Here is a 14,852-nt window from a genome sequence, read left to right on the forward strand (position 1 = left end):
AAAATATACATTACACTGGATCATCTGTTCAGTTTGCCATACCTGTTTCAACTCTTCAGTAAATGATTGCAAAGTCGGTTTAGTAGACCTAGAACTTTGAGTTTAATAACTGAGACCAATAGGAAATCTCCTCAATGGATTGCTTTTGACATCTAATAACAGTCCTGGAAAATAATTCATAAAGTTTGTGACTACTTATTTTTTTCTTCAAACAGATGACTTTCCAAACTGTTACATGGCTAATGGAAATTTCACTCAGGTCACTGAGTTTATTCTCACAGGAGTCTCAGAACGTCCAGACCTCCAGATCCCTCTCTTCTTTGTCTTCCTGGTCATCTATGGACTGACCGTGACAGGGAACCTAAGCATCATCACCCTCACCAGCATGGACTCAACTTTCAGACCCCCATGTATTTCTTCCTCCGGCACTTGGCTATCATCATTCTTGGCAATTCAAGTGTCATAGCCCCTAAAATGCTGATCAATTTCTTAGTAAAGAAACACACCACCTCCTACTATGAATGTGCCACCCAACTGGGAGCGTTCTCAGTTTTCATTGTAGCTGAGGTGCTCATGTTAGCCGTGATGGCCTATGACCACTATGTGGCCACTTGTCACCCCCTGCTCTACATGGCGGTGGTGTCTCGGCGGACCTGCTTTCTGCTAGTTTCCCTCACATACCTCTATAGCTTTTGCACATCAATCGTGACTTCATTGTCTGTATTCTCTATGACTTATTGCTCTTCCAATGTAATCAGTCACTTTTACTGTGATACTGTCTCTCTGATAGCATTGTCTTGCTCTGATACTTCAGTTCCAGAAGCAGTAATACATATATCTGCATCTACAAATTTGATGTTTTCCTTAATTACTGTTGTAGCATCTTATTTCAACATTTTTCTGTCCATTCTAAAGATACGTTCATCAAAAGGACAGAAAAGAGCCTTCTCCACATGTGCCTCACATATGACAGCAGTGTCAGTCTTCTTTGGAACGCTACTTTTTATGTATTTGCAGCATCAAACTAACCATTCTATGGGTGCTGATAAAATGGCTTCAGTGTTCTATACACTGGTGATACCCAGGCTGAACCCCATGATCTACAGCCTGAGGCACAAGGACGTGAAAGCTGCATTGAAGAGATTTATTAGAAATCCATGCTGTTTTTTAAAATCATTCTAGTTTTAAAACTCTGTAGATAAATGAAGATAGGATGCCATTGATTAGAGACAGCTGAGATTAGATGTCTGGTTTATAGGTTCTCAAGTAATCCTGGAAATTAAATAGGATTCTGTTTCTAGGAAATGGTGATTTAAAAAATAAACTGACTCTCCTGGAACTCTCAGATAAATACAGAAATGAAGCATATTCACTAACTTTACTAAGTGTTCAGTTATCTAGATTGACAGAAATGTTTCCAGGAGTCAGGATGGATACATTAAGAGATAAGTAAACTAGAACAGAGCAATATCTATAAATGAAACAAACAAGCTGCTCTTTCTTATTATTTTGTTTCTTTTTCTTTTTATCCTGGATATGTATGGATATAGTAGATAACTACATCTTGAAGAATTGTAATTAGAGATGGCTAAAATCTTTTTGACTCTTTTTAGCAAAATTATGCCAGTTATCTTTAAAACTCCCTATTCTTTCTTAATATTGTTTGTTTGATAAAACATATAGTAGGAGTGAATTTATATTCTGAATATCAACCAAAATATGACTATTTTATTCTATTAATATACTTCATATATTTTGAATTTGTTATAAATGTATATAATTTATACATCAATGTAAAAACATAGTCAGTTTTTTATTTTTACTTTTTTCTTTTTTTCTTTTTTAATTTTAAATTTATTTATTATTTATTTTTTATTTATTTTTATTTTTTAATCCTTTTATTTTATTTTTAATTTTTATTTTTACTTTATTTTACTTTACAATACTGTATTGGTTTTGCCATACATTGACATGAATCTGCCACGGGTGTACATGCGTTCCCAAACTTGAACCCCCCTCCCACCTCCCTTCCCATAACATCTCTCTGGGCCATCACCATGCACCAGCCCCAAGCATGCTGTATCCTGCATTGGACAGAGACTGGCGATTCGATTCTTACATGATAGTATACCTGTTACAATGCCATTCTCCCAAATCATCCCACCCTCTCCCTCTCCCTCTGAGTCCAAAAGTCCGTTATACACATCTGTGTCTCCTTTGCTGTCCTGCATACAGGGTCGTCATTGCCATATTTCTAAATTCCATATATATGTGTTAGTATATTGTATTGGTGTTTTTCTTTCTGGCTTACTTCACTCTGTATAATCGGCTCCAGTTTCATCCATCTCATCAGAACTGATTCAAATGAATTCTTTTTCACAGCTGAGTAATACTCCATTGTGTATATGTACCACAGCTTTCTTATCCATTCATCTGCTGATGGGCATCTAGGTTGTTTCCATGTCCTGGCTATTATAAACAGTGCTGCGATGAACATTGGGGTACATGTGTCTCTTTCAATTCTGGTTTCCTTGGTGTGTATGCCCAGCAGTGGGATTGCTGGGTCATAAGGTAGTTCTATTTGCAATTTTTTAAGGAATCTCCACACTGTTCTCCATAGTGGCTGTACTAGTTTGCATTCCCACCAACAGTGTAGGAGGGTTCCCTTTTCTCCACACCCTCTCCAGCATTTATTGCTTGTAGACTTTTGGATCGCAGCCATTCTGACTGGTGTGAAGTGGTACCTCATTGTGGTTTTGATTTGCATTTCTCTAATAATGAGTGATGTTGAGCATTTTTCATGTGTTTGTTAGCCATCCGTACGTCTTCTTTGGAGAAATGTCTATTTAGTTCTTTGGCCCATTTTTTGATTGGGTCATTTATTTTTCTGGAATTGAGCTGCATAAGTTGCTTGTATATTTTTGAGATTAGTTGTTTGTCAGTTGATTCATTTGCTATTATTTTCTCCCATTCAGAAGGCTGTCTTTTCACCTTGCTTATAGTTTCCTTTGTTGGGCAGAAGCTTTAAATTGTAATTAGATCCAATTTGTTTATTTTTGCTTTTATTTCCAGAATTCTGGGAGGTGGATCATAGAGGATCCTGCTGTGATTTATGTCGGAGAGTGATTTGCCTACGTTCTCCTCTAGGAGTTTTATAGTTTCTGGTCTTACATTTGGATCTTTAATCCATTTTGAGTTTATTTTTGTGTGCGGTGTTAGAAAGTGATCTAGTTTCATTCTTTTACAAGTGGTTGACCAGTTTTCCCGGCACCACTTGTTAAAGAGATTGTCTTTACTCCATTGTATATTCTTGCCTCCTTTGTCAAAGATAAGGTGTCCATAGGTGTGTGGATTTACCTCTGGGCTTTCTATTTTGTTCCATTGATCTATATGTCTGTCTTTGTGCCAGTACCATACTGTCTTGATGACTGTGGCTTTGTAGTAGAGCCTGAAGTCAGGCCAGTTGATTCCTCCAGTTCCATTCTTCTTTCTCAAGATTGCTTTAGCAATTCGAGGTTTTTTGTATTTCCATACAAATCTTGAAATTATTTGTTCTAGATAGCTCTGTGAAAAATACCACTGGTAGCTTGATAGGGATTGCATTGAATCTGTAGATTGCTTTGGGTAGTGTACTCATTTTCACTATATTGATTCTTCCACTCCATGGACATGGTATATTTCTCCATCTATTAGTGTCCTCTTTGATTTCTTTCATCAGTGTTTTATAGTTTTCGATATATAGGTCTTTAGTTTCTTTAGGTAGATATATTCCTAAGTATTTTATTCTTTTCGTTGCAATGGTGAATGGAATTGTTTCCTTAATTTCTTTTTCTACTTTCTCATTATTAGTGTATAGGAATGCAAGGGATTTCTGTGTGTTGATTTTATACCCTGCAACTTTACTATATTCATTGATTAGCTCTAGTAATTTTCTGGTGGAGTCTTTAGGGTTTTCTATGTAGAGGATCATGTCATCTGCAAACAGTGAGAGTTTTACTTCTTCTTTTCCAATTTGGATTCCTTTTATTTCTTTTTCTGCTGTGACTGCTGTGGCCAAAACTTCCAGAACTATGTTGAATCGTAGCGGTGAAAGTGGGCACCCTTGTCTTGTTCCTGACTTTAGGGGAAATGCTTTCAATTTTTCACCCTTGAGGATAATGTTTGCTGTGGGTTTGTCATATATAGCTTTTATTATGTTGAGGTATGTTCCTTCTATTCCTGCTTTCTGGAGAGTTTTTTATCATAAATGGATGTTGAATTTTGTCAAAGGCCTTCTCTGCATCTATTGAGATAATCATATGGCTTTTATTTTTTAATTTGTTAATGTGGTGAATTACATTGATTGATTTGCGGATATTGAAGAATCCTTGCATCCCTGGGATAAAGCCCACTTGGTCATGGTGTATGATCTTTTTAATGTGTTGTTGGATTCTGATTGCTAGAATTTTGTTGAGGATTTTTGTGTCTATGTTCATCAGTGATATTGGCCTGTAGTTTTCTTTTTTTGTGGCATCTTTGTCAGGTTTTGGTATTAGGGTGATGGTGGCCTCATAGAATGAGTTTGGAAGTTTACCTTCCTCTGCAATTTTCTGGAAGAGTTTCAGTAGGATAGGTGTTAGCTCTTCTCAAAATTTTTGGTAGAATTCAGCTGTGAAGCCGTCTGGACCTGGGCTTTTGTTTGCTGGAAGATTTCTGATTACAGTTTCAATTTCCATGCTTGTGATGGATCTGTTAAGATTTTCTATTTCTTCCTGGTTCAGTTTTGGAAAATTGTACTTTTCTAAGAATTTGTCCATTTCTTCCATGTTGTCCATTTTATTGGCATATAACTGCTGATAGTAGTCTCTTATGATCCTTTGTATTTCTGTGTTGTCTGTTGTGATCTCTCCATTTTCATTTCTAATTTTATTGATTTGATTTTTCTCTCTTTGCTTCTTGATGAGTCTGGCTAATGGTTTGTCAATTTTATTTATCCTCTCAAAGAACCAGCTTTTGGCTTTGCTGATTTTTGCTATGGTCTCTTTTGTTTCTTTTGCATTTATTTCTGCCCTAATTTTTAAGATTTCTTTCCTTCTACTAACTCTGGGGTTCTCCAATTCTTCCTTTTCTAGTTGCTTTAGTTGCAGAGTTAGGTTATTTATTTGACTTTTTTCTTGTTTCTTGAGGTATGCCTGCATTGCTATGAACTTTCTTCTTAGCACTGCTTTTATAGTGTCCCACAGGTTTTGGGTTGTTGTGTTTTCATTTTCATTAGTTTCTGTGCATATTTTGATTTCTTTTTTGATTTCTTCTGTGACTTGTTGGTTATTCAGAAGTGTGTTGTTCAGCCTCCATATGTTGGAATTTTTAATAGTTTTTCTCCTGTAATTGAGATCTAATCTTAATGCATTATGGTCAGAAAAGATGTTTGGAATGATTTCGATTTTTTTGAATTTATCAAGTTTGGATATATGGCCCAGGATGTGATCTATCCTGGAGAAGCTTCCATGAGCACCGAAAAAAAGATGAAATTCATTGTTTTGGGGTGAAATGTCCTATAGATATCCATTAGGTCTAACTGATCTAATGTATCATTTAAAGTTTGCGTTTCTTTGTTAATTTTCTGTTTAGTTGATCTGTCCATAGGTGTGAGTGGGGTATTAAAGTCTCCCACTATTATTGTGTTATTGTTGATTTCCCCTTTCAAAGTTGTTAGCATTTGTCTTACATATTGCGGCGCTCCTATATTTGGTGCATATATATTTATAATTGTTATATCTTCTTCTTGGATTGATCCTTTGATCATTATGTAGTGGCCTTCTTTGTCTCTTTTCACAGCCTTTGTTTTAAAGTCTATTTTATCCGATATGAGTATTGCCATTCCTGCTTTCTTTTGGTCTCTATTTGCATGGAATATCTTTTTCCAGCCCTTCACTTTCAATCTGTATGTGTCCCTTGTTTTGAGGTGGGTCTCTTGTAAGCAGCATATAGAGGGGTCTTGTTTTTGTATCCATTCAGCCAGTCTTTGCCTTTTGGTTGGGGCATTCAACCCATTTACGTTTAAGGTAATTATTGATAAGTGTGATCCCGTTACCATTTACTTTATTGTTTTGGGCTCGGGTTTATACACCCTTTTTGTGCTTCCTGTCTAGAGAATATGCTTTAGAATTTGTTGGAGAGCTGGTTTGGTGGTGCTGAATTCTCTCAGCTTTTGCTTGTCTGTAAAGCTTTTGATTTCTCCTTCATATTTGAATGAGATCCTTGCTGGGTACAGTAATCTGGGCTGTAGGTTATTGTCTTTCATCACTTTAAGTATGTCTTGCCATTCCCTCCTGGCCTGAAGAGTTTCTATTGAAAGATCAGCTGTTATCCTTATGGGCATCCCCTTGTGTGTTATTTGTTGTTTTTCCCTTGCTGCTTTTAATATTTGTTCTTTGTGTTTGATCTTTGTTAATTTGATTAATATGTGTCTTGGGGTGTTTCGCCTTGGGTTTATCCTATTTGGAACTCCGTGTTTCTTGGACTTGGGTGATTATTTCCTTCCCCATTTTAGGGAAGTTTTCAACTATTATCTCCTCAAGAATTTTCTCATGGTCTTTTTGTCTTCTTCTTCTGGGACTCCTATAATTTGAATGTTGGCACATTTCATATCGTCCTGGAGGTCTCTGAGAATGTCCTCACTTCTTTTAATTCGTTTTTCTTGTTTCCTCTCTGATTCATTTATTTCTACCATTCTATCTTCTATTTCACTAATCCTATCTTCTGCCTCCATTATTCTACTATTTGTTGCCTCCAGAGTGTTTCTGATCTCATTTATTGCATTATTCATTATATATTGACTCTTTTTTATTTCTTCTAGGTCCTTGTTAAACCTTTCTTGCATCTTCTCAATCCTTGTCTCCAGGCTATTAATCTGTGATTCCATTTTGATTTCAAGATTTTGGATCATTTTCACTATCAATATTTGGAATTCTTTCTCAGGTAGATTCCCTACCTCTTCCCCCTTTGTTCATAGTCAATTTTTTAATATGCTCTCATTTTATTCATGAGCTTAGTGGATACCATTAAGATTTTCCTTTCTCCTTACTGAGTATAGTCCTCTTTATTGTGTTTAATAGGTGGACTTTATTGTGAGACAATGGACATTCAATGAACAATCTTTTTCAGAGTTCTTTATACCATTACAAAAACAATTTGTTTTCCAAAAGTATTCTGTTGTGTTTTCTGATAGTTTTTGATTGATGAGCTTACACTAAAATCTGTTCTCCAACTCTGAATGGATAAGGGTGACCAGACAGTATCATAGACTTATTAAGTCAGATCACCAAATAAAGATTACTAAAACCATATTTTAAGAAAAGTTGAAAGGAGTTGAGGTTACAAAAATATTCAGAGATAAGATTGTAAAGACTCACATTAACATATAAGCTTTCAAATACAATCCACACTTTATTTTTAATGCAATATAAAATGGGTTTTATGTCCAAATATCAGAAGTTTATGTTTTGAAAGAACTGAAAAGCAATTGAGAGGAAATGAAATCAGTAAAATAAGGGACATTTGGATATACTTTATTTTCCACAAAGTGTTGATTTACAATATTAGTTTTAGGTGTAGTTGAACACTACATATGTGAAATTAAATAAATAAATAAAACACGCTAATGACTAGAACAAAACAGAAATAGTTTCTCAGGAGCAAAGAGCAGACTAGTGGGGAAAGGGAAGAGGAGAGAGACAAGATGGGGCAGAAGAACAGGCACAATCCACTGTGTGCAAAATTCCTGGGAATTTGGCGAACAGAGAGGACACATATGTAATGAGGGTTTTCAGATATCTGACGATTGGCAGCACAGGACTGTGATGTCAGCAAGGGGTACAGTTAGCTGTCCTTCACGTGGGGTGATGGTGGGCACGTGGAGAACACAGTATTCAGGTAAAGATGGAGACACTGTCAGAGCAGCAGGGCCGAGGTGCTGGGATATGTGCGTTGGAACTACAGTGGAGACACCTAAGCAGACACAGTGACTACCCATCAGCCTGAATGCTGCTTGAGAGGCCAGTGACTTCGGAACAAACCTATTAAGGTGAGATTCCATAAGGCCAGGTCAAGAGCAGCTACGAGGGAGTGAGAAACGGCTGGAGGTCTGGATGGTGCAGACTGCCACTTCACACAGGATTGAAGCACACCAAAATTCTGTCAAACTTAGTGAGAAAACTCACTGAATGTCTAGCGCTCTGTCCAACTCAAACCTGAGCCGTGCAGGTGGGGGAAAGGTTGAAGACCCCAGACAAAGCTAAAAATGTGCAGGAACATTTATATAACCATCCAGAGGCAGAGTTTGCAGTTTGACACAAACTTTGTTAATTTCCTGCAAAAATAAGTAACTAAAAGAACAAATAAACTCAGCCCTCTTAAGAAGAATGTAGCAATATTTAGATACTGTCACAGCATCCTATCACAATTTCCAATTAGACTCCAAACTTCTCTAACACAGCACAGTCCTTGAAGTGATAACAGAGTGGTTTCAAGTTTTCCTTCTCCCTTCTCAGTCTTCAGAGTGTTAGTCTGTGTACCTTGAGATGGGACTGTATCAGCTTTATGGTCTCTCCTACCCACTCCATCTCCTGCATCCCAATCTGTTCTGTACATGAGAAGCTGTCAGAGGGGAGATTTTCTGCCCTCCCTGCTGTTGCTGCTGCTACTGCTAAGTCGTTTCAGTCATGTCCGATTCTATGCGACCCCATAGATGGCAGCCCACCAGACTCCGCCGTCCCTTGGATTCTCCAGGAAGGAACACTGGAGTGGGCTGCCGTTTCCTTCTCCAATGCATGAAAGTGGAAAGTGAAAGTGAAGCTGCTCAGTCGTGTCCGACTCTTCATGACCCTATAGACGGCAGCCTACCAGGCTCCGCTGTCCCTTGGATTCTCCAGGCAAGAACACTGGAGTGGGTTGCTGTTGCCTTCTCCATCCCTGCTGCTGCTGCTGCTGCTGCAAAGTCGCTCCAGTTGTGTCTGACTCTGTGCAACCCCATAGACGGCAGCCCACCAACCTCCGCCATCCCTGGGATTCTCCAGACAAGAACACTGGAGTGGGTTGCCATTTCCTTCTCCAATGCGTGAAAGTGAAAAGTGAAAGTGAAGTCACTCAGTCCTGTCCGATTCTTCGAGACACCGTGGACTGCAGCCTACCAGGCTCCTCCATCCATGGGATTTTCCAGGCAAGGGTGGGTGCCATCCCTTCTCCGTCCCTACTGGTGCATAATTCTGCTTTGAATCACTGCAGGATCTTGAGCCAAAGAACTAAACAGACACATCAAAATAATAAAACCTCTGTGTGTTTATTGGCCATCTGGATGTCTTCTTTGGACAAATCTCTGTTTAGGTCTTCTGCTCATTTTCTTGATTAGGTTGTTTGTTTTCCTAACATTGAGCTATATCAGCTGCTTATATATTTTGGAGATTAATACTTTGTCAGTTGTTTCATTTGCAACCATTTTGTCCCATTCTGAGGATTGTCTTTTAATCTTGTTTATTGTTTTCTTTGCTGTGCAAAAACTTTGAAGTTTAATTAGGTTCCATTTGTCTATTTTTGTTTTTATTTCCATTACTCTAGTAGGTGGGTCAAAGAGGACCTTGCTGTAACTTATGTCAAAGAGTGTTCTGTCAGGATACAGGATGCTTGGGGCTGGTGCACTGGGATGACCCAGAGAGATGATATGGGGAGGGTGGTGGGAGGGGGGTTCAGGATTGGGAACTCATGTACACCCTTGGCAGATTCATGTCAATGTATGGCAAAACCAATACAGTATTGTAAAGTACAATAAAATATAATTTTTAAAAAAAGGAAAAGAAAAGAATTTTATAGCTTCTGGTCTTACATTTAGTTTTGTTTTGTTTTTTAATTCACTTTGAGTTTATCTTTGTGTATGGTGGTAGGAACTGTTCTAATTTCATTCTTTAACACATAATTGTCCAATTAGTTGTCCAATTTTCCCAGCACCACATACTGAAGAAACTATCTTTTCTCCATTGTATATCATTGCTTTCTTTGTCAAAAATGAGATGTCCATAGGTGTGCAGGTTTATCTCTGGACTTTCTATCTTATTCCATTGGTCTATATTTCTGTTTTTGTACCAACCCCAAAAAATGGGCAGAAGACCTAAGTAGACAATTCTTCAAAGAAGACATACAGAATAAATACATGAAAAAAAAAAATGCTTAGCATTGCTTATTGCTAGAGAAATGTAAATCACCACAATGAGGTATCACCTCACACAGGTCACAATGGTCATCATCAAAAAATCTACAAACAATAATGCTGGCGAGAATGTGGGAGAAAAGGGAATCCTATTGTACTGTTGGTGGGAATGTGAATTGATACAGCCACTGTGGAGAACAGTATGGAGATTCCTTAAAACACTAGGCATAAAACTACCATGTGACCCAGTGATCCCACTACTGGGCATGTACCCTGAGAAAACCATAATTGGAAAATATACATGTATCCCAATGTTCATAGAGGCACTATTTACAATAGCTACGACATTGAAGGGACTTAGATGTCCATTGACAGATGAATGGATAAAGAAAATGTCATACAAATATACAATGGAATATTACTCAGCCTCCAAAAAGAATGGATTTAATTCCATTCTAGAGAGGTGGATGAAATTACAACCTGCTATATAGAGTGAAGTAAGTCATAAAGAGAAAAACAAATATTGCATATTAACATACACACACAAACATGCAGACACGCATGCACATATATATATAGAGAGAGTGAGTCTAGAAAAAATGATATTGGTGAATCTATTTGCAGAAGAGGAAAGGAAGCTCAGATATAGAGGATGGACTTGTGGATACAGTGGAGGAAAGGGAGAACAGGATGAATGGAGAAAGTACCACTGACGTGTATATATCGTCCTGTGCAAAGCAGACAGCTGGTGAGGAGTTGCTACGTAACACAGGGGCCCAGACTGGCACTCTGTCTTGACCTAGCGGGGTGGAATAGGTGGAGGGAAACCTCAGTGGGATGTGATATATGTATAATTATAGCTGATTTGTTTTGCTCTATGGCAGATAATATCAAAACACTGCAGAGCAAATTTCCCTCAATATGAAATAAATTAAGAACACTTCTAGAAGAAAATTTCCAAAAGTAGTTTCATCTAACACACTTATAAAAAGTCCAAAAAATCAATGAAAAATTGATTAAAATGGACAAAATTAGGACTCTTTACAATGTATATATATATGAATGACCAGCAAATACATTGACAAATGTCCAATATCATTAGTAAGTAAATGAGAATTAAACTCACAATGAGATTATTTCATCCCTATTTCCATTTATAAATTATTTTTTTAAAATCCTATCCAATGATGATGATTTGCTTGCAATTTTATCATAACTTCTGGAACAGTTGTAGTTTTACTATGAGAAAGCACATCCATTTTTTCCATTGTTACCGTAATAGCTGTCTTGAAGTAAGTGTCTCCCTGGAACTGTATAGATAAATTATACTGTCTTCTTCCTTTCCTTAAATTGTTCCTTACAATGTTTCACTAGAGAATAGGCAGCTTATCCTAGGTAATTTGAAGACATCACAGGCAATTAAAAAAAAAAAAAAACCTCTCATGTAATTTGGGGAGAATCATCTGAATAAATTTCATACTACTTCCTCAGGGAACATCACAAGGAGAGAGGGAACATATAAATTGCCCCTACCCAAAGACAAGCCAGAGTAATTTGAAAGCAGAAAATTGAATTCTTCATTAAAGGTGAGTAAATAGGAATTGTAGATATTGATTAACACCACAGTTTTTGGTAATTTCACTTAATTCTTAACTATGGATACTCTTTCAGTCACTGACAGCTTATTCTTTACATCACAAAAATTTCATTATCTCTTTTGTTTACTGGTTTCCCTGGAAAATCATGGCTTTTTAGGACATTAAACCCTATGAATTGACTAGAGCTCATACATTCATTTGGTTTGTGAAAATGAAAAGTGGTAGTTGGATATTGCAAGTACAGAAGTAATTAGGAGTATCTGAAAATCACCAGCAAATTAATCTGTTAAAATTAGTAAAGTTAACATTTCCAGATAAAATATAGGATGTTCAGTTGAATTTAAATTTCAGAAAAATAATAACTACGTTTTAATATCTGGCTCATTTGGAGAAGGAAATGGCAACCCACTCCAGTATTCCTGCCTGAAGAATCCCAGGGACGGGGGAGCCTGGTGGGCTGCCGTCTGTGTGGTCACACAGAGTTGGACACGACCGAAGTGACAGCAGCAGCAGCATGTAATATTTGACTTTTTTCTACAATTATACCCAACACAGGTCTTCCTTGGTGGATCAGTGGTAAAGAATTCCCCTGCCAATGCAGGAGACTTAGATTCGATCCCTGGTCCAGGAAGATCCCCTGGAGAAGGAAATGGCAACCCACTCCAGTATTCTTTCCTGTAAAATGCCATGAATGGAGGAGCTTTGTGGCCTACAATCCATGGGGTTGCCAGGGGCTGAATGTGACTTAGCAACTGAACAACAACAAAAACAAATACCCAGTGCAATCTTAGGAAAATAATATTTTAAGATACGTGTTACTCATGAATCATTTTATGAACTGAATAAGTTTACAATAATATTCCTTATATATGTGAATAAACTCCCATGCTTGAGAGACATTTTAGTTGTTTCCCCTACTGACTGCTTATGCTTATGTTTGTTCATTTGTTTGTTTCTTTTCAGACAGATATTTACAAACTGAGTGAATAGACTGGCAAATGAATAGAATGACATTTTTAAGAGTTATGGAGAAAGCTATGAACCTCAAATAATTCCTAACTGTTATCACCAAGTCTGAAGATTGAAAAGTGTCATCCCATTGCATAATTTTGTACTCTGTGATTTAATTTCTAAGTCATGTCTGACTTTTGCAAACCCATGGACTGCAGCCCACCAGGCTCCTCTCCCCATGGGATTCTCCTCTAATGGTTAGCCCTAAATGAACGAATATAAAGTGTTTCATCAGGCTATTAGAAAATGACCAGAGGTATCATTTCCCAAATTAGAATGGGTAGGGTTTCACTTTCTCTTAAACATTCTGATAGCAATTCCTTTTGATAAACACCTGGAAGTTGTAAGCTGGACCATATAGAGAGTTGCTAATCAACAAGTATAAAGTTTCAGTTACATGAGAGGAATAAGATCTAGAGATCTGCTACACAGCATTGTGTCTGTAATTAGCAATACTGTTCTGTTCAGCCATATATCTCTTAATGGCGCAGATCTCAAGTTATGTGTTCTTACCACATTGTTAAAATAAAAATTTAAAAGAACGGGCAAGGTGCAAGGATCTGGAAATGTAGAAGGATGTAATAACTGATACTGAAAATGAAGACATGTCTAATAAACATAAGGATGATTCTTAATAGAAATGAAGACTTCAAAGTGGTAAAACTGATTCTAGAAATCTGAATTCCATTGCTTAATCCAATGTGTCTCTCTTTTTGTAAAAAAAAAAAAAAAAAAAAACCTGTGGTAGCAAGCCATGTTACCCCTGGTTCTAATCTGTACATGAAGAAGGAGACTGAAATCAGAGTGGGACTCAGTAGAGTAGAGAAAGATCAGGCACCATCTAGAAAGAAGGACTGGAACTGGCTCAGCAATCTCCAGCACTGTCTTTCCTTCTCAACTCCACTCCTTGGATCAGGCTAGATTTCTGGTTTGATAAGTCAGAAAGTATCTTAAAGAGAAAAGAAAATCTGAGGGGAAAAATGTTTTTTTTCTAGATTGCTTGTCTTCGCTCAACTGGTATCTTTGAATATCAGCAGGGAAACAGAGGGACTAGGGTTGGGTGTGTGTCTGGTGAAACAATATGACTGAAAAAGTGATGCAGACCTGACTGTGGATAATGTTTGGGATTTAACCGGTTGCTTTTCAACATTTACTTTTGCAATTTAAGAAGAGATATAACCAGCCTGTGTGTGCTCGGTCACTCACTCGTGCCCGACTTTTTGCGACTCCATGGACTGTAGCCCGCCAGGCTCCTCTGTCCATGGGATTCTCCAGGCAAGAAGACTGGAGTGGGTAGCCATGCCCTCCTCCAGGGGATCTTTCTGACCCAGGGGTTGAACCCATGTCTCCTGCATTGGCAGACAGACTCTACTACTGCACCCCCTGGGAAGTTATAAACCATCAGCATGCTTGAATTTAGCAGAAGTAAGGGAACTGATGGAGAAGGCAATGGCACCCCACTCCAGTACTCCTGCCTGGGAAATCCCATGGGCGGAGGATCCTGGTAGGCTGCAGTCCATGGGGTCGCTGAGGGTCGGACACAACTGAGCGAATTCACTTTCACTTTTCACTTTTCACTTGCATGCATTGGAGAAGGAAATGGCAACCCACTCCAGTGTTCTTGCCTGGAGAATCCCATGGGAGCCTGGTGGGCTACCGTCTATGGGGTCGCACAGAGTCGGACACGACTGAAGCGACTTAGCAGCTTAGCAGCAAGGGAACTGATGGACTTCGCTGGTGGGTCAAACGGTAAAGAATCTGTCAGCAGTGCAGGAGACTTGAGTTCTATCCGTGGGTTGGGAAGATCCCCTGGAGAATGCAACAGCTACCACTCCAGTATTCTGACCTAGCAAATTCCATGGACTGTAAGGTCCATGGGGTCACAAAGAGTCAGACATGGCTGAGTGACTTTCACTTACTCAAGGGAATGGATATATTTCAAAGTATGATTCCAGGAAATCTTACCCCAGAAATTGCCCTTGCCATATAACAACAGTCCTAGAAATTTTTTAAAACTGTAACCACTTCTCCTTTCTTTCCCAGATGACTTTCTACACTCTTAC

At 38.1% G+C, this 14,852-nt stretch overlaps 1 pseudogene; it reads left to right on the forward strand.

Annotated features, from left to right (window-relative positions):
• The first annotated feature begins 235 nt into the window (after window positions 1–235).
• Window positions 236–1,182, forward strand: LOC128059965 (olfactory receptor 8J3-like; annotated as a pseudogene).
• The last annotated feature ends 13,670 nt before the right edge of the window (window positions 1,183–14,852 follow it).

This window comes from Budorcas taxicolor, chromosome 15 (assembly GCF_023091745.1).
Source record: "Budorcas taxicolor isolate Tak-1 chromosome 15, Takin1.1, whole genome shotgun sequence".
Classification (NCBI taxonomy): domain Eukaryota; kingdom Metazoa; phylum Chordata; class Mammalia; order Artiodactyla; family Bovidae; genus Budorcas; species Budorcas taxicolor.